Source organism: Apium graveolens, chromosome 4, assembly GCF_009905375.1.
Source record: "Apium graveolens cultivar Ventura chromosome 4, ASM990537v1, whole genome shotgun sequence".
NCBI classification, from domain to species: Eukaryota; Viridiplantae; Streptophyta; class Magnoliopsida; order Apiales; family Apiaceae; genus Apium; species Apium graveolens.
The window spans coordinates 228,933,882-228,955,979 of record NC_133650.1 but is presented as its reverse complement, the minus strand read 5'-3'; positions in this window follow the sequence as shown (position 1 = coordinate 228,955,979).

Below are 22,098 nucleotides of genomic sequence, written 5' to 3'. Positions count from 1 at the left end.
GGATTATCCGTCGAGTGACATAAATCCTCATCCATCGGCTGTGAGCAATCCTGTGAGTAAAGCCAAACTTGCCAAGTTAAATGAAAAATATGGATCAGTTTCCAAAAACTTCATTTCAGGAGAATCTAGTCAAGTGAAGAAGGAAAAGAAAGTGAATGTTGGTCATCTGTCTATCAAGCAATTGAATGACAGACTAGAAAAGATTGAGGTTAAACAGAGGCTAAAAGGAAAAACAATAGAAATGGTAAAGTGGGGATTAACAAACATAACAACTATACACCTGATAAGTATGCTCCAAGAAAAATCTGTGTTAAGTGTGGTAGTGTAAATCATCTGTCTGTTAATTGCAAAACTGCCATGCCTACTTCCATATCTGTGCCACCTCCTTATCCCAACATAAATGCCATGCCTTCTATGCCTATGAATGTTATGTCTACACAGAATATGAATGCACAATTTGCTAATATGCCATTTGCACCTAATCCTTATTATGCTGCATTTAGTATGCCTCAAATGCCATTTAGCATGCCCTATTGGAATAACATGTTTACTAATAGCATGCCATTTCTTGTTAATCAAAATGTGCATGATAATTCTGTTGTAATGAATGGTTTCAAAGGTCCAACTCAAATGACTAAGGATGAATCTGATATCCTCAAGTCAAATGAGATCAAACCTAAGAAACAGAAAAAGAAAGCTAACAAGGCAGGACCCAAGGAAACTTGGGTACCAAAATCAACTTGATTTGATTTTAATGTGTGCAGGGAAATAGAAAGAATCTATGGTACTTGGATAGTGGTTGTTCAAGACACATGACTGGTGATTCTACCCTACTCACAGAGTTCAAAGAGAGAGATGGCCCAAGTATTACTTTTGGAGATGACAATAAGGGTTATACTGTGGGATATGGCTTGATTTCAAAAGGCAATGTCATCATTCAGGAGGTTGCCTTGGTGGATGGTCTCAAGCACAATTTGTTGAGTATCAGCCAGCTGTGTGATAAAGGCAATTCAGTAACCTTCAACTCAGAAGCCTGTGTTATGACAAACAAGAGGAGCAACAAAGTGGTTCTCACTGGAGTGAGAAAAGGGAATGTGTACCTAGCTGACTTTAACTCATCAAATGCAGAATCTGTGACTTGTCTTCTCAGTAAAGCAAGTCAAGATGAAAGTTGGCTTTGGCACAAGAAGCTATCCCATCTAAACTTCAAGACCATAAATGAACTTGTAAAGAAAGAACTGGTTAGAGGCATTCCCCAAGTGGAGTTTTCTAAGGATGGACTGTGTGATGCTTGCCAAAAGGGAAAGCAAATTAAAGCATCATTCAGAAAGAAGCTTGATTCAACAATTGAAGAACCTTTACAACAGCTACACATGGATTTGTTTGGACCAGTCAATGTGTTGTCCATCTCAAGGAAAAGATTTTGCCTAGTAATTGTAGATGATTTCTCAAAGTTCTCTTGGACATATTTCCTTAAGTCCAAAGATGAGGCTAGTGAAATCATCATCAATCACATATGGCAAGTCAACAATCATCCTCATTTCAAAGTTAGAAAGATCAGGAGTGATAATGGACTGAGGTCAAGAATTCTGTCATGAGAGTATTTTGTGAAGAAAATGGGATTTTGCATGAGTTTTCAGCAGCAAGAACTCCACAACAAAATGGAGTAGTAGAAAGAAAGAATAGATCACTTATTGAAACTGCAAGAACAATGTTTGAAGAATCTAAGTTACCAACATATTTCTGGGCTGAAGCTGTAAATATTGCATGCTACACTCAGAATATTTCTCTGGTTAATCAAGCAAAATGCATGACTCCCTATCAATTGTTCAAGAACAAGAAGCCAACTCTAAATTTTCTTCATGTCTTTGGCTACAAATGTTATATCTTGAGAAATCAAACTGATCAGAATGGGAAATGAAGCACAAAATTCAACATCTGTTGAGTTGCACAATGCTTCATTCGTCGGGAGACAATTTGCTTTATCCGTCGGGAGACAACCAGCTTCATCCGTCGGTACTCAAAATTCACCATTCGTCGGGTCATCAAAAGAAGCTGAAAGTCAGAATAGATCACTTACAGAAAGTTCCCCTTTCTCAAATCAAAGATCCATTAACTCAGGGGGAGTTTCTAATAATCAAAACTCAATCACACATCAAGACAACAATGAGGCCTCTTCATCTAGAGCTAATCTACCTCAATAAAGGAAATGGACAAAGGATCACCCCTTTGAGCTTATCATTGGTGATGTATCTTCTAGAGTTCAAATAAGGAGAGCAATTCAAGAAGAATGTCTATATAGCAGCTTCCTCTCTAAGGAAGAACCAAACAAGGTAGAAGAAGCTTTGTTAGATCCTGATTGGATTTTAGCTATGCAGGAGGAGCTAAACTAATTTGAAAGGAATAAGGTATGGAAGCTGGTACCCAAGCCTAAAGGAAAGAATCCAATAGACACCAAATGGGTATTCAGAAACAAGATGGATGAAAATGGCATAGTAGTCAGGAATAAAGCTAGACTGGTTGCTAAGGGCTACTGTCAACAAGAAGGAATAGATTTTGATGAAACTTTTGCTCCTGTTGCAAGACTTGAAGCCATCAGAATCTTCTTAGCCTATGCAGCCCATGCCAATTTCAAGGTCCATCAAATGGATGTCAAAAGTGCCTTTCTAAATGGAGATTTGGAGGAGGAAGTATATGTCAGTCAGCCTCCTGGTTTTGAAGATCCAAATTTTCCAAAATATGTTTACTATCTTTTGAAAGCACTTTATGGACTGAAGCAAACACCTAGAGCCTGGTATGACACTTTGTCAAAGTTTCTTTTAGAGAATCACTTCAGTAGAGGTACTGTAGACAAAACTTTATTCTTTAGAAATGTTAATGGCTCTAGTATACTTGTTCAAATTTATGTAGATGACATTATTTTTGGCTCTACAGATGAAAAAGTTTGCAAAAAGTTTGCCAAATTGATGCAAAGTAAGTATGAAATGAGCATGATGGGAGAACTAACTTACTTTCTTAGTTTGCAAGTTAAGCAAGTTAGTGATGGAATATTCATTAGTCAAAATAAATACATTTATGATCTCTTAAAGAAGTTTGATCTAATGGATTGCACATCTGTAAAAACTCCCATGGCCACTACAACTAAGCTTGAATTAAACACTACTAAAAAGTCTGTGGATATTTCAAGTTATAGGGGCATGGTTGGCTCACTTCTGTACCTAACAGCTAGTAGGCCAGATATAATATTTGCTACATGTCTTTGTGCTAGATTTCAGGCTGATCCTAGAGAATCTCACTTAGTAGCTATTAAGAGAATTTTCAGATATCTCAAGGGAACACCAAAACTTGGCATTTGGTACCCTAGAGATTCTGGTTTTGATCTAACTAGTTATTCAGATGCAGATTATGCAGGTTGTAGAATTGATAGAAAAAGTATAACAGGAACTTGTCAATTTCTCGGAAACAAGCTTGTGTCCTGGTTCGGTAAAAAGCAAAATTTAGTTTCTACTTCTACAGCTGAAGCTGAATATATTGCTGCTGGCAGTTGCTGTGCACAAATTTTGTGGATGAAAAATCAATTATTAGACTATGGTCTGCAAGTGGAAAGAATTCCTATTTTCTGTGATAACACAAGTGCAATTGCCATCACTGAAAATCCAGTACAACATTCCAGAACAAAGCACATAGACATCAAGTACCACTTCATAAGGGAACATGTAATAAATGGTACTGTGGAACTATATTTTGTTCCAAGTGAAAAGTAGCTTGCAGATATATTTACCAAGCCACTGGATGAATTCACCTTTTCAAAGTTGGTAAGTGAGTTAGCTATGCTAAATTACTCTTGAATCTTTATAGATATTTTGCAAGTTGTAATGCAGCCAGAAATTTAATTGATTTTCCAGTCTTAGATAAAATTTTGGCTACAAAATTTACATCTCGACGGATGATCATTATCCATCGAGTTTGATCATCCGTCGGTGTACATTTTGTTAATAAAATTAATTATTTTTCTGGAATATTTTATGTCTCGACGGATAACTGATTTATCCTCATCCGTCGAATTGTCTTATTCTTAGTCGTTGATTCTCTAAACATTATCCATCGAGTATAGTTATAGTTTGTAAGCATAGCACGACGGATAATTGGTGGAATTTTTACAGTTTATTTTTAAATGGCTATTTTGGGCAATTCTTATTGGTCACTTTATTTTACTTTATTATTTTTGACAGTTATTTTTGAGAGAGTATAAAAGCATAATTCATTTTCACTGCTTTTCTTTTATCACTCTCAAATCATCTGCTCTAACTTCTCTCTTTCTCAAAAGCACTTACTCTCTATCTGCAAGTTTTTACTCTCTAACAATGGCACCAGTCATCAAGATCATGTCTCAAACCGGATTTATCTATGAGAAGAACAACTTCACTGCTCTTGTGAACAAGGGGATTCAACAGTCTGGCGACTACCACAAAATTATGGATTTTGTGAAGAACTGCAAACTCAACTATGCCATGATGGAATCACCCATCATCTACTGTGAAGTTATTAAAGAGATGTGGATGACTGCAACATACAACTCAACTGATAAGACTATCACTTTCACTATTAAAGGTAAGGAATTATGTGTTAATAGTGATATTGTTAAAGCATGTTTCAAAATTCCTGATAATACTGTAAGTTCACCATACACAGACACTGATATTGTTAATAATCTTAACTCCATGGGCTATGCACTCTCTACTTCTAAATTAAGTGAAATTAGGAGGTTGGGTCTTAGGAAGGAATGGAGTTATTTATGTGATGTAGTTACTAAAGTATTTTTTGGTAAAATCAGCAATTTTGATTCAGTTAATATCTCAATGCTTAACATGCTTTATATGCTAGTAACTGATAAATTCTTCAACTTTAGTGATCTTGTCATATTTGAGTTGGGGTTTAAGTTAGGGGAGCTAAATAAGAGGGGTAAAAATGTTTACTATGCTAGATTTTTAATGATGATTGCTAACCACCTCTCTGAGGATATTGTGCTTGAGAACCCAACCAACAAATTAGATTGTTGGGTTCAAGAAAGAAGAATCATTGCAGATTTGAACAGGGAAAACCATCACAAAGAGGTGCCACTCTTCTATTTTCCTGTTATGGAGGCACCTCAGGTAAGTGAGGTAAGTTCAACTGTCTCTACTCTTCCAGCCTCACAAACTTCTTTGCATTCCAATGTAGCTATGACAACTGTGTCATTGACCCAACAGTTGCCTACCCAAGCTACCAAATCCAAAATTTCAAAAACAAAAACAAAAAAAGCCCCCTCTGGTGTCTCTTAAAAGATGCCAGTTGTAAAATCCACCAAACCAAAAGAAGGGAGTGTGAAGGTGGGTAAGAAAGGTGAGGGACAGGGTGAACATCAAAGAAACCCTAAGGATAAGGTTGGAGAGGTGAGTGTTTCCCAGCCTAGCCACACTGCAGTTTCCCAATAAACTGCAGTGCTTAATAAGGATATAAGCTCACTACTAGTTGCATCCTCCCAAAAGGATGTGACTATAGAACAAAGCTCTCAGCTAAGAGTACAGGCCAAAAGGGTAAGGGACACAAGCTCACCCCAAACTTACACTCGAAAGAAGAAATCAAAGACCCTTGGGGATGCACATGGTTCACACACTGTGCAAACTGGTGCTAAATACACAGTCACTGCACCTTCTCAAAGTCAGGTTGATGTGGCTCCAAAAAATGTGGAGTCACAGCCAAAATCTCTAACAATTGAAGCCCCTAAAATACCAAACTCTCCCACACACTCTTTGGATGTTGACATGATAAACACATCACTTCCAAATTCTCCATCTTTAACTCTCTTGGAGAAGCCAAAAATCCAAGCAAGTGAGCATCATCTTCTAGATGATTTGTTGGCTCACTTGCCATTTCTTTCTGAAACTGTTGAGACATCTGTGCCAAAATTCTCATCAATCTGCACAGAGTCCACAATAGTTTCCACTCCAAACTCTTTCATTTCTACTCACTCGATGGATATTGTTCATCCGTCGAGTAGTGATTGTATCCCGACGGATAAGCTTAACAGCAGTTATCCGTCGGATAGTCAAACTGCTAACCCGACGGATATCCCTTATCTGTCGAGTGTCTCTGCACAGCTTCAAATTTCATCAATTATTACAAGTGCGGAAGACTTAGTGGTAGTGCAATCACTCCTAGGATTGAGGGAAGGGAGTGATGTTATTCCCAGTGGACTAACAATGAGATTTACAAAAGGGGGGTTGAATGTAAATCTCAAAACTTTTTCAAGTTTTGAGCAGTTTCTAAGGCTAAGTGTTTGAGTGATCAAATGTGTGTGAATTGCTTGAAGCTGATGCAGACAGATATATATTCAAACACAAATGTAATGAGCACAAAGAACTTAAAAACTTTTCTGGTGGATTTGTTGTTCCACCAGAGATGTGTTATTTCAGAAAATCTGTGATTCAAACAATTAAATCACAGCTGCTTCCTAGTACAAACTAGATGATTTTCTCTTTTGATATTTCTAAACAGCTCAGGAAAATTCATATCTAATTACTAGCTGCTACTTGGTTTATATATCACCAAGTTTACAAGTGAAGACAAACTGTAAAATACAATTGAAAAGATTCTTCACATGTTTCTTCTTCATTTCTCTATCCAATGCAATCTAGGATAATCTGTAAATCTTTGAATACTTCCTTGTTTGCATCAGAATGGAAATACTGCATTTTCTTGATTCCTCCTAGAGGCTTCCATATTCCAGTATGTCTCTGTCAACCCATGTGCCTCTGTCAGCTTGTGAATTGTCACTATCAACTGCTAATGAACTAAGCATCTGTTGAAGCTTTCATCCGTTGATGCCTTATCCGTTGAGACTTTATCCGTTGAAGCTTTATCCGTTGATGCATTATCAGTTGAAGTCTTTATCCGTTGAAGCACTTATCCGTTGATGGATATTATCCGTTGAAGCATTAGAGACATCCATTGAAGCTTTGTTTCTTATCCGTTGAAGGTCTTCAATATCCGTTGACACTTCTTCACTTATACAAAATTACAAGGCATGAAATATTTACAATTAGCCCTCCTATTTGTACATCCATTAGTAGTCAACATGACTGATTATTTCCTAACAACATCTAAGAATTACAGCTTGAAACCAGAGAGTGAAATGTGCTACAATACTAAACTTATTGCTAAGTACAGCTACTCCTTCAACGGATAGCCAATATGGTCTTATCCGTTGAGGCTACAAACACTAGATTTCTACTTAAGTGTTTTGCTTAACTTATCATCAAACTAATACACATATTCCTAACAATCTCCCCCTATTTATGTCTACTAGAACTGTAGGCATAAATTTGGGTTTAGCTTGATGATAACAAAACACTTAACAAATATATAAACTGTAATAAAGCATAAATTCAAAAGTGCTACAAAAATGTATATGCTGAGATGGAATTGAAGAATTACATTGTTTCCAAGGGTGCTCCTTTAGCCTGAGTAAATTACTTTCTTTTCCTTTGATCCCTGGTTTTCTTTCCTAGCCTCCTGTCATTCTCCTCTATTTGAAGTTGAAGTTGTCTGTAGAATTCAGCTTCATCTTCTTCATTGATATCTAACTTAGATTGCATATCCTTGAGAGTTTCATTACTGGCAATCTTTAGCTGATCTTTAATTCTGAAAAATCTTCTGACTCCTTTGTTGTCTCTGAACTCCATCAACCAATGAGGTGATTTGTGAATTGTAATTCCTCTTTCTTGAATGAGTAAAGTTCTAGGCAAAGCATTAGGCTCCCTCCAAGTTTTCCTTATGTTGGCAATCTTGTTGAGAATCTCAGTCTTGGCAGTCCTGGTAAAGCCAGAATCCCTTTGTATGGCTGAGTGGACTCTAATCAAGGTAGAGTAGCTTTCATTCAGAATTCTGTGAAGAGGCCATGTTCTTTCCCCAGCTCCTTTGTATTTGAACACTAGTCTTTCTAGTAGCTGTCTGTAGGCAGCTATTCCCCTTACTTCCTCCAACTTATCCAGATAGAGTTCAATGTCTGAAAATTCTTTTATGTCACAGATGTGAACATAATCATCTTTAGAGGTTTGAGATTTAGGCTTAGGCTTCTGTGTGAATTTGATTGAGGTTTTAGAGGGTGTTGATTTGATTCTTCTTTTCTGCTTCTTTGATGGTGGAGAAGAGGTTAGGAAGGTGGGCAATTTGATGGTGTCCCAATCAATTGGTTCCTCCTTAGGAATGATTGTTTCACCATGAATATTCATGAAGGGTTCAGGTACAATGGGTTCAGGAATAGAGGGTAGTGGTTTGGATATTGATTGGGTTTCTTCAGTCTTATCTACCTTCTTTCTCTTTGCATTGACCTTCTTTCTTTTCCCTTTCTGCCATTCTTCCTTACTTCTTTCCTCCATCTCGATACCATCCATGTCCCCCATAGCTTCATCTTCACCTTTGTCTTCAATTTCTTTCTGTTCTTCAGCCTGACTTGACTTTAGCTATTTTTCAAGCTTTGCTTGTGCTCTTTTGTCAGCCTTTAGCTGTTTGGCTTCTTCCTTCAACCTTTTGGTTTCTTCCCTCTTGGCTATTGAGAATTTGGGATGTCCTTGCATCACACATATGCTCTTTTCCTCTCTGAATATAATAGCCATATTTCTCCTTACAGCCTCATCCATGGTCTCTTTGAGATATGCAATACTTCTACCTAAAAGCTTGTCCTCATCAGCTTTTAGAAGAGGAAAATCCACCTCTTTTAGAGGATTCTTTGTAGAGTCTTTATTGGATCTGTTGTTGGGCTTGAGAACCATATGTTGCAAATCTTTGGAAGAAGTTTCTCCATCCTTATGCCTCCCTACTGGCTTGAGTTCCATAATAATTGATTCCACTTTTGTGCTATGCTTCACAGATTGTGATTGAGAAGTTGTAGAACCAAATATTAGTTGCATCTTTTCATCAATCTTCTTCCTTTGCTCTTTGACTTGCAATTTAGCTGCTGCTATCTGGATTAGATCAATTCCATCTAGCTTTCCTTTGACTTGAATAGTTGGAGAAGTTGTGATGACAGGAACTAGTACTTGAGAAATCTGAACTGTTGTAGATGGCTCTCCTTCCCCTTCCCCTTTATTCTCCCCCTTTTTGTTATCATCAAGGGTAGGGGTCAAGCTTTGTGCTTGTGCCAGCTGCATGAGTAGATTTGTTTGAGTTTGTTGATTCTGAAGAATGGTGACCATAGAGTCTTCAATGATTTGAACCCTATCTTCCAATCTGGCCAGCCTCTTGTCAGCATCAGATGTTTTCCTCAGTCTCCCCAAAAAATCTTGCATAGTACCATAGGGTATAGCTGAATCCAATTTCTCAGCATTGTAGGATTTCAGATCAGCAATGTCCTGCTTGAGCTCATCCACACTTAGATTTTGCTGGTAATGCTGCAACTGCAAGAGATGCAGAGATTCCATATGAGCTTGAAGAATTGCCTTGGTACCAGCATCTTGAGTCTCCTGAAGGGCCTTCTGAATTGTCATGACTTGTTTGACCAAAGTGACACCAAACTCTCCTGGTGTTGATGGTTTTGCCCATGCCCATTCAGGAAGATCAAGAACAAAACTTGGGCCTGCTACTCCCCCTAAGTTCATGCTCTCATTCAAAGAATTAGAGTCATCATCATTAGAATTTACTCCAAATTCTTCAGATGGCTCACCAGCTTGAGAAGGCAGCCTGTTGACAGCAGCTTTGTCTCGGAGAAGAGATTCTGAAGTGTGTACAATGTGTAGTGTCTGTTCTGCCTCCACATTGCCCTGTGCAGCCAATAATTGATAGGCTGAAACAGGGTGAGTAAAAGTGTCAGCATCCAAGGAAATGTTATCAATGACAGCTTTGTAATGTTGCTGAAATTGTCTTTCCTTTTCTGTATCATCCACTTTCATTAACTCACTAGCAATGGCTGGATCCACCCTTATAGCTTCTGTACCTGCCTTTCTCTCAATTTCTCTCTGTTCTTGCATCAGGGGCTCCCCCTGGCTCACACACACCCTCACACCCTCACCCTCACCTTCTAAGGTGGCACTCCTCTCACTCACTTTTGCCATGCTGGAAGAAATAGCATGCATATGGTGACTCTCAACCTCTCCTTTTGCCTGGGAGCAACCCAACCTCTCACTCAAAAGATCACTCCCTTCCCTCAAACCTAAAAGTGATTGTACAGTTGCCATGTCCTCTATAGTTGGAATAGTTTCTGTTAAGTGTGTAGAGACCATCAACGGATAGGGAATATCCGTTGAAGTGGAAACTGATGGTATCAACGGATAACTGCTGTTAAGCTTATCCGTTGAAGAACAACCACTTGTCAACGGATGAGAGATATCCGTTGAAGAAGGAAAAGATGTAGATATATAAAGTGATGTAATTGTTGAATCTGTGTGGATTAATTTTAAGTGTGGTGACACAGATTCTGCAACTACATCTGAAAGAATTGGTTGATGATCCAACAAATCATCTAAAAGATGATGATCACCATGTTTTGAGTGGGGCTCCTCCCTGAGTTTTAATGAGGGAGAATCAGAAATTGATGTGAATATCATATCCACATCCAGAGAGGGTGTTGGAGAGTTTGATGAATGGTGTGTTTCTATATTGAGAGAATGGGGCTGTGATTCCACATTTGCTGGAATCACATCAAGCTGAATTTGAGAAGGCACAGATACAGGTGGATGTATCTGTGCTGTGTGTGTCCCTTGTGTGGAAACTAGGGTCTTGGCCTTCTTCTTTCTTGAAAAGGCTTTAAATGGTGAATGTGTGGCTTCAGTGTCCCTCCCTCTTTTGTTCTGTGTCCCTGGTTGGGGACTATTTTCAATAGTTACAACCTTTTGGGAGGATGCAACTAGGGATGTGTTGGACTCCTTTTGTACCACCACAGTCTTTTGAGAGACTGTGGCTTGGCTGGTTTGGGTACCACTCACCTCTCCCACCTTATCCTGGGGGGCTTTTTGATGTTCACCCCTCCCCTCACCACTCACACCCTGTTCACTCCCTTCAAGGTTTATGGTAGTTGTTACAACTGTTATCTTTTGAGAAACAACAGAGGTAGGTTTCTTTGACTTGACTTTGGAAACTTTAGATTTGGTGGCTTTGGTAGGAGCCTGTTTGGACAAAGACACAGGTTCCATAGCCACACTAGAAGGCAAAAAAACATTGGGGTTGGAAATAGTAGGAGTTATAGAAGTATTTACCTCACTTACCTGTGGTGCATTCATGATTGGCAAGTATACCAATGGCACCTGGCTGTTGAGGTTCATTCTCAAAACGTCTGCAAGGACCATTTTCTCTTGTGCCCAGCATTTGAGTTTATTATTCTCATTGGATATAACCAAACCTTCAGCAACATGGTTAGCCAATAACATAAAGAATCTAGCATAGTAGATGTTATGTGGTCTATTAGCTTTGTTACCTAATCTGGTACCTAATTCTAGCATAACACAGTTGTTAAAATTAAAGTACCTATCAGAAACTAGCATATAGAGCATATTAACAAGAGATGAAGTGATAGCATCAAAATTGCTAATCTTCCCAGAGAAAACCTTAATAAAGGCATCTCCAAGAAAACTCCATTCTTTCCTAAGGCCTTTCCTTCTAATACTACCTAAACTAGCAGAATCAAAAGCATAGCCTATGGAATCTAGCATAGCAGAGACATCTTTGTCAGTGTGTGGTGTCATGGCATTATTCTCAGGCAACTTAAAGCAAGATTGTATATCATCACAATTAATGCAATAGTCCTTACCCTTGAGAGAGAAGGCAATAGTCATATCTGTGGAGTTGAACTCTGCAGTTGTCCAAATCTCCTCAATCACCTCACAGTAGATGGTTGGGGCTTCCAGCATTGCATAGCTTAGTTTGCAGTTTTTGATGAAGTCCATCATCTTGTGATAATCAGAATGGGCTTCATTCTTTTCAACCAAGGCTATGAAATTATTCTTTTCATAAACAAATCCTGTTTGAGACATAATTTTGACTACTGGTGCCATTGTTGTGAGTAGAGGTTGCAGAGAAAAACTTGAGAATTTAGAGAGAAAGAGAATAAGAATTGCAAGAAAGCGTAAAGTGAGAATAAGAGTTCAATTGGGCTTTTATACTTTCTTGAATTAAAATGTAAATAAAATGATTAAATGATACTTTTAAGTAAGTTACAGCCGTTCAAGAATAAATAAAACTGTAGAAATTCTGAAAACTACCTTAAATACAAATACATACAACACTGTATATCTGTATCAACGGTTGAGTAAAGGAATAAACGGCTGTGACTCACTTATAGTAACTGACGTGACACTTCAACGGATAAGGGAAATAGTTATCCGTTGATGAACAACACCATTTTATCCGTTGAAGGATAAAATTACCAGAAATGTATTTGTCTTTCAACGGATAATGAACATCCGTTGATAGAACAATTTTGGCTTTCAACGGATAGAGAATATCCGTTGATAGGATAAGTCTTAATTAAAGCCAACTTTGTTCTTGCAGCAAATTCATTTCAGGCTTCAAGACAGATTATATAGATGACATAGATTATGAATAATTAAGCATACCTAACTCACTTACTAATCTTGTGAATGTTGATTCATCAAGTGGCTTGGTAAATATGTCTGCAATTTGCTTTTCACTTGGAACAAAATGAAGTTCCAATGTACCTTTCATCACATGTTCCCTAATGAAGTGGTACTTGATATCAATGTGCTTGGTTCTTGAGTGCTGCACTGGATTTTCAGTAATGGCGATGGCACTTGTGTTGTCACAGAATATTGGAATTTTGTCAACAGTCAGACCATAGTCAAATAGTTGATTCCTCATCCATAGTATCTGTGCACAGCAACTACCAGCAGCAATGTACTCAGCTTCAGCTGTTGATGTGGAAACAGAATTCTGCTTCTTGCTGAACCATGATACAAGCTTGTTCCCTAGAAATTGACAGGTGCCTGTTGTGCTTTTCCTGTCTATTTTGCAACCTGCATAATCTGCATCTGAGTAGCCAATTAGATCAAAACCAGACTCTCTAGGGTACCAAATTCCTAGATTTGGAGTCCCCTTGAGATATCTGAAAATTCTTTTAATAGCCACTAAGTGAGATTCTTTAGGGTCAGCTTGAAATCTAGCACAGAGACATGTAGAAAACATTATATTAGGTCTACTAGCCGTTAAATATAAAAGTGAGCCAACCATGCCTCTATAACTTGTAATATCCACAGACTTTTCAGCCTTGTTTAATTCAAGCTTAGTAGCAGTGGCCATGGGAGTTTTTGCAGGTGAACAATCCATTAAGTCAAACTTCTTTAAAAGATCATAAATATATTTAGTTTGACTAATGAAAATTCCACCGCTAACTTGTTTAACTTGTAAACCAAGAAAGTAAGTTAGCTCTCCCATCATGCTCATTTCATATTTACTTTGCATTAATTTAGCAAACTTTTTACAAAGCTTATCATCTGTAGATCCAAATATAATATCATCTACATAAATTTATACAAGTATCTTAGAGCCATTAACATTTCTAAAGAAGAGAGTTTTGTCAACAGTACCTCTTGTGAAGTGATTATCTAGAAGGAACTTTGACAAAGTCTCATACCAGGCTCTAGGTGCTTGCTTTAGTCCATAGAGTGCTTTCAACAGATAATACACATAGTCTGGAAAATTTGGATCTTCAAAACCTGGAGGTTGGCTTACATAAACTTCTTCCTCCAATTCCCCATTTAGAAATGCACTCTTGACATCCATTTGATAGACTTTGAAATTGGCTCTAGCTGTATAGGCTAGAAAGATTCCGATGGCTTCAAGTTTGGCAACTGGAGCAAATGTTTCATCAAAATCTATTCCCTCTTGTTGAGAATAGCCTTTAGCAACCAATCTGGCTTTATTCCTTATGACAATGCCATTTTCATCCATCTTGTTTCTGAATACCCATTTTGTGTCAATAGAACTCTTGTTCTTTGGCTTGGGTACCAGCTTCCATACTTTGTTCCTCTCAAATTGGTTTAGCTCCTCTTGCATTGCTAAAATCTAATCTGGATCCAATAGAGCTTCTTCCACTCGCTTAGGTTCCTCCTGTGATAGAAAGCTACTATACAGACATTCATCTTGAGTAGCCCTTCTAGTTTGTACTTTTGATGTAGCATCACCAATGATTAGTTCAAAAGGGTGATTCTTGGTCCATTTCCTTTGAGGTGGTAGATTAGCCCTAGATGAGGTTGCCTCAGTATTGTCATGATGTGAGATAGAATGTTGATTTGTTGAAACTCCCCCTGAGTTGCTGATCCTTTGAAAGGAATTGGGAGCTCTATCAACTGATGAAGTGAATTGATTATCCGTTGACAGACTATGATCAACGGATGCTTCATTATGAACTTCAACGGATGATGCACTTTGTCTTTCAATGGATGTTGCATTGCTTCTTTCAACGGAAGCTGAATTATGACTTTCAACGGATGCAACATTCTGTGCATTATCCAAAGGCAGATTTTGAATTCTTCTTAAGATGCCTTCTTTATCATTCTCATCTTCACTATCATCACAGTATATCTCAATGTTGTCAAATTTGAGTCCTTCATGATGTCCCTCATCTGTTAGTCCATCAATCTTTTTATCATCAAACACAACATGTACAGATTCTATGACAATGTTGGTTCTTAGATTGTAGACCCTATATGATTTTCCAGCAGAATAACCAACAAATATTCCTTCATCAGCCTTTGCATCAAACTTCCCTTTGTGATCAGATTGATTCATTAAGATGTAGCATTTGCAACCAAAGACATGTAGAAAGTTTAAAGTTGGTTTTCTTCTCTTGAATAATTGATAGGGAGTCATGCATTTTGCCTGATTGATTAGAGAAATATTCTGAGTGTAACATGCACAGTTAACAGCCTCAGCCCAAAAATAAGTTGGGAGTTTTGACTCTTCAAGCATTGTCCTTGCAGCTTCAATTAGTGATCTGTTCTTCCTTTCCACCACACCATTTTGTTGTGGAGTTCTTGGAGCTGAGAACTCATGCATGATCCCACTTTCTTCACAGAACAACTTCATGGTTGAATTCTTGAACTCAGTTCCATTGTCACTCCTAATATTCCTTACTTTGAAATCAGGATGATTGTTGACTTGCTTGATATGATTGATGATGATTCACTAGCTTCATCCTTTGATCCAAGAAAATAAACCCATGAAAACTTTGAGAAATCATCTACAATCACTAGGCAGTATCTTTTCCTTGAAATTGACAATACATTGACTGGTCCAAAAAGATCCATGTGTAGAAGTTGTAGTGGTTCATCAATTGCAGATTCAAGCTTCTTACTGAATGATACTTTCTTTTGCTTTCCTTTCTGACAAGCATCACACAGTCCATCCCTTGTGAATTCCACTAGAGGCATTCCTCTAACTAAGTCCTTTTTGACTAGATCATTCATTATCTTGAAATTCAAATGGGACAGCTTCTTGTGCCATAGCCAACTTTTAACTGGACTTGCTTTGCTGAGAAGACAAGTAATGGATTCTGCATCTGTAGAGTTGAAATCAGCTAAGTACACATTCCCTTTTCTAACTCCAGTTAGAACCACTTTATTGTCCTTTTTACTTGTGACAATACAGGCTTCAGAATTGAAGGAAACAGTATTCCCTCTGTCACATAGTTGACTGATGCTCAATAAATTGTATTTGAGACCATCAACCAATGCAACTTCATCAATGATGCCATTTTCTTTTGAAATCAAGCCATATCCCATAGTGAATCCTTTGCTGGCATCTCCAAAGGTTATGCTAGGGCCAGCTCTCTCCTTAAACTCTGTGAGCAGGGTGAAATCTCCTTTCATGTGTCTTGAACAACCACTGTCCAAGTACCATAGATTCCTTCTTTGTCCCTGCACACAACAAAATCAATCAAGTTGATTTTGGTACCCAAGTTTCCTTGGGTCCAGCCTTGTTAGTCTTTTTCCTAGACTTCATTCCTCCTGCATCTTTTGACTTAGGTAACTTTGGGTCAACCTTGGTCTCAGACGTGGTTGGTTGAAGTGTAGGGTTAGTCACAGAATCATTTAACACATTTGATTGAATTTGATAAGGCATAGGTTGTGCAAACATGTTATTCCACATAGGCATATTGTATGGCATTTGAGGCATACTAAATGCAGTAAAATAAGGATTGTTAATGTATGGCATGTTTGCAAAATGTGTATGGGGATTCTGGTGAGACATAACAGGCATAGCATGCAGAGGTGACATAGACATATTAGGCATGAAGGGATTTGAAGGCATGGGAGCATTTTTAACAGATTTGCAATTATCAGATAGGTGATTAACACTTTTACAATGCACACAGCTTTTTCTAGGAGCATACCTATCAGGTGTGTAATTGTTATGTTTATTAATCCCTACCTTCCCATTTCTTTTAGATTTTCTTTTAGTTTCCTTCTTATCCTCAACCAACTTAAGCCTATCTTTTAGCTGATCTAAAGTCATGTGTCCTATATTCACCTTACTGACATCTCTGGATGTGCTAGCTCCTTCTTTGACAAAGTTCTTGAGAGTTGAATCATTCTTTTTATTGAGATTTTTATTTTTAAAAGAACTTGCCTGTTTTAATTGATGAGCCTTCAACGGATGCTCCTTTTTTTCCTTCAACGGATAACTTTCATCATCCGTTGATTCCACATCCGTTGATAATCCATCAATTAATTCTAACTCCTTTTTGTTTTTCTTCTAGGCATCCTCACAGAATGATTCAATTCCCTGAACCTTTGCAATCTGAACACTAACATCCCTAGATGTTTTCCAGGCCTTGATTACCTCTTGCTCACTTTCTAACTGTGTAGAAAGAATTTCTACTTTCTTAACAGCTTCTGCTAGTTCACTCTCAACAGTCAAGCATTTAAGTTTTATCTTTTCAAGCTCAATTACTTGATCTTCTAACACAGCATTCCTATCACTTAAAAACACATTATTTTCCTTGATCCTAGTGTTTTCTTTTGCTAGAAATTTAAGGGAAACACGCAAATGATATAATTCATTGGTCATATCATTTATGGCTTCATTGCATTCATGTTTAGAAAGCTGAGAGAGATCAGTAGTAATTACCTGGTTGCTTGATGAACTAGTTTCATTTTCATTAGAATTAGCCATCAGGGCTAGGTTGACATATTCCACATCATCATCTTCATTTACCCCATCTGCTGCCCAATCATCTTGAGTGAGAAAAGCTCTTTCCTTTTGTTTGAGCAAATCAAAATACTTCTTTTTGTAATCAACTTGCTCAAATTTCTTTTTCTCAGAATTTGGCTTCCTACACTCACTTGCAAAGTGTCCACTAATGCCACAGTTGTAACATTTGAACTTTGATTTGTCCACCATGTTTTTGTTTGGCTTAGTGAACTTTGTGTTTTTCCTGAACTTCATTTTTGCAAACCTCCTGGACAGAAAGGCCAAATGTTCTTCAATATCATCAGATTCATCCTGACTGGAATTATCTTCATCCTCAGCAACTTGCTCTTTACCCTTGCTTGATTCTGATTTGCTTGTGCCAATTTTGAGACTTGGCATTGTCTTCTCCTCATTCCTGGCTTCCATCTTCTCACTGTCAGCTACAAGAGCAACTGTTCCTCCTTTTCTCTTTCCCTTTTCCAACAGCTCATGCTGCTCCATTTCAAGTTCATAAGTCTTCAGAATTCCATATAATCTTTCAAGTGTGAAGTTCTTATAATCTTGAGAATTTCTCAAAGAGACAGTCATGGGCTTCCATTCCTTTGGCAGAGACCTAAGAAATTTTAAGTTGGAATCCTTGACTTGGTACACTCTACCATACAGCTTCAATCCATTCAACAGTTTCTGAAACCTGTTGAAGGTATCATTTAATGATTCACCTTCTTCAAAGTGAAAATATTCATACTGTTGAATAAGAAGCTGCATCTTGTTCTCTCTGACCTGCTCAGTACCTTCACAGATGATTTGTACAGTATCCCAAACTTCCTTTGCAGTTTGGCTATTGATGACATTGTCAAACATATCTTGATCTAAGCCATTAAACAAGATGTTCATGGCTCTCTTATCCTTGCGGATTTCTTCCATGTCTTCAATAGTCCATTCTGCTTTTGGCTTGGGAATGGACTGTCCAACAACAACTGTTGCAGTAGTAGCTGTTGTAACACCCCCAGATCCGGGGTCGGGGATCCGGGTTGTCACGGTCTTTCTTTCCATAATATCACTTCACTTAATTAATAATAAATAACCTCATGCTGTGACCCCATACTAACACACACCACAACCCGTTATAGTCTCAGAGATGAAATTGAAATAAATACAAGTCTTTGAATCCACCATTTAACAGTTATTACAACCCAAAATGATTACTTGATAAATTTACAGTTAATTGCCATTATCTGCCACAAGTTATAATTATACATATTTTGATTCTCAAAAGTAGATGGTCTGATCTACAATGGATCTACCTCTGCAGCTATAGCAGCTACAACATCATCGGGAAGACGCGGGACGCTTCCCACGCGCTTGCGCTGGGTCTGCTGGAGTCTGGCCATCTTTCCTAACTATTGTTGTGTGATGAAGAAATAAAGCAAGAGTGAGCCTTACAGCTCGCAAGATAATATATAGTGATAACAATAATATAAGTATCTAAATGGATACTTACTAAAATCTCTATCATGTGTAAGATAATTACTTACTAGATATAAGTAAAAACAAGGAATGAAGTTACCAATACTTCACCACACTTATATCATTTATAAAGCTACTTGAACTACCACCGTTCAAAGTATTATAAGTTTTAAGAAAAACATCCCATAGATGAGACCACAAGTTAAGACTTGAATAGATTCAATCTTTGAAATATTATTGAATGAAAAAAAGTTACGAGATACTTTATTTAGTCCCGATATATATATATATCCACATATATATTTCTTAAACATTTCCTGGAACCTCTGTTATGTAAAGTATGAACAGAGTTTGAAACATCCAATAAATTTTGGAAAGGAAAAGAATTTTGGCATAAACCAGATATCTTGCTGATCAGGCAAAGATACCAATAAGTAACCTTTTCTACTAGTAGATGGATGAATCCCCCACCGGTCATCACCCTGGCCTCATAAGGACCTTGTGCTGGACCGCCACCCGGCCTCTTACGCGTTGATGGACTGCCACCCAGCCACTTACACAATAATAAACCGTACCCCGGCCTGTCGCTTATGCCGACTCAATTAGATGGGCTTACTTCCCGAACATTGGGCAAGTAATCAATTCATTTACCAAAACTGCAACCTCGTTGCGAATATAAAATACACCACAGAGCCGGATTCCCCAGGTTTTGAGCGAGTATTTAAATCCCCTTAAAAGGAAGATCTTAAATATAAAAATGAGTTTTGGGATCCGCTCTAACTTTAAAAATCATTTTGAAGACTCGAAAACACTTTATAGAGTGTTTGGAGTAAAGCTGATTTAATGAAGTAAATCAGTCCCCAGAATATTTAGAAAATGACTGAATATTATTATTTAAATAATATTCCCATAAAGAATAATCTTTATAAAAATAATTGAAGTAGAAGTATTAAAACTTATACTTGAAACGAGTATTAAATAACCAAAGATATACTTATATGAAAGTATTATCTTTATTTGAATAATCGAAAATAAGTTTGATTATTGACACCTTATTCTTTAATAAAATAAAGAATATACCTCAGCAAATAATCGGAGTCATAGAACCTCAAATGAATATTCAAATAATATTCATTAAATAATATAAACTGAGTCATAAGCCTTCGAATAATATTCGAAATAATATTCAATAATAAAATAAAGTTATCGAATAAACCTTATTCGATTAATAGTTTGGAAAACTATAACCATATATATATATAAATATATATATATCCATATCCATATATATACAAAATCTACTCGGGATCCTCGACTCCCGGTTTTAGAAAATATTTTCACCTTTGGGTCTCTATACTAAGGGTATATGCAAGTTACCGCTATTCTCTAGCATAGGTATTATCAACTGAACCAACAGATATATATTTCAAGAATATGAAACAGGCATGCATATATACCATATCACATGCTACAATATATCGCAAGAATTTGCTAAATAACCAATATGCATTTATCGCAAGATCATGCATATACAAATGTATACATCACAACAACAGTATAACGGATAGAATACTTGCCTGAGCGACTTGGGGTGATAAAAGGCTCGGGACGAGTCTGGTAACCTATAAACAACAAGTAAGTTGGAATTAAACCAAAATCACTTGTAAATCTTTACTTTAACTAACTTAGACTCTAACGCTTGTTTTGCGCTCACTGATTTGCTTAAGTCACTCGGGTACCCTCGGCTCCACCATTTTTAATAATTTAACCTTTACGAGTTTTAAAGCGATTCCTTCGCGAGTGTCTTACCAACTGCCTAACACACTTACCATAAATGTTTCATACATTAATTAACCCTTTTTGGTCTTTAACCTATGTTTCAAAGTAAGGCGAGGGAAAAAGTTTCGTTCGCGAAACGCCGTTACTTGAAACGGTCGTTTCTCCTAAACCGTGCATCGGAATCGAACGAACTACATATCAAAACGAAGCTCGTAACATGAGCTATCTAAACATGGCAGTGGTCATAAACTATCAGGGGGTTCTCGGGTCCTAATGCTATGCACAAAAACAGTCCAAAGAAAATCGGACGTTACGACGGCTATGTTTACGCGATTTCCAATATTTTAAATCATTCAAAACCCTCCCAATTCAACCTCAAATCCAACATACAACCAACATCCATCCTTATCACATCATAACAACCCCAACCAATTCAATTTAATCATTTATACTTATGCCTAAGCTTAATTTAACCATACTTAAGTTCTTTTCATCAAAACCTCAACATTTACCATTCCATTTCACTACCATTTCAAATCCCAAACTCTAATCACAACAACAAGCTACAATATCATCCTACTAATCAAAATCATCTTATAATATATAGGAATCTAGGGTTTGGAGATGGTATACCTTCCTTGAAGTGGTGGGAGGAGCTAGGAAGCCTTAAGAAGCTTTGAGAAGTCTTAAGAATGCTTGGATCTTCAAGAAAAACAAGAAAAAGTTCAAGTTAAAAACTTGAAAACACTATTCATTGTCTTCTTCTTTGATTAAATGAAGAAGATTGAGAAGGAATTAATGGCTTAAACTCATGATATAGTCCTAACTAAGCATGAAGATGATTAGGGAATTATCTTACCAATTTAGGAAGCTTGGATCTTTGATTTTGAATTTTTCTTGCCTTTTGAATAGTGAAAAGCCGAGAGCTTCAAGAACAAAGCCTTGGTTGCTTTTTGATTTTTGATGAAGAATGAATTTACTTGGCTTGGTTGCTTGGTTTTTGTATTTGATTTAGTCAATTACCTTTTTGCCCTTGAATTTGTGTGGTTACAAAGCCACCACACTTCCTTCCTTCCCATGTCATGCTTATGTCATCCTCATGATGTCATCCTCCCTTCCTTGTCCTCTTTCTATTGGTTGGATGACATCATTCCCACTAATCCCTTTGATTAACTTCCTAATCGTTTGCCTAATGACCGCTGATCTGTTATACGGTTCGCTTACTTTCGTTCTCGTTTATCGTTTGAAGGATCATACCCGGGATCTTATTACTTAGGTTCCCTTAACCTTTCTCAATACATTATATTCCTTTTTATGATCCTCTATTATAATCCTTTAATTTAAATCCTTTTTATCCTGTTACCTTATACTCAATTCTCTCCGTATCTTGTGGATTTCCGGGAAAAACCAAAGTGTTCGGAATTGGATTCTGACGATCTTTACATACACTTATATACTACATAGAGTACTAATAATATCCCAGAATATCCATAACAGAACCCCTACATAGTGTGGCGTGAAAAGTTTTCTCATTCAGCTAAAACACTATTCACAAGGGTTACAAAAAGTTGAAAATTTTTGGGGTTATTACAGTCTCCCCTCCTTAAAAGGATTCCGTCCCGGAATCAAACATAAAACAAATGGGGGTACTTTTCTAGCATTGTGCTCTCT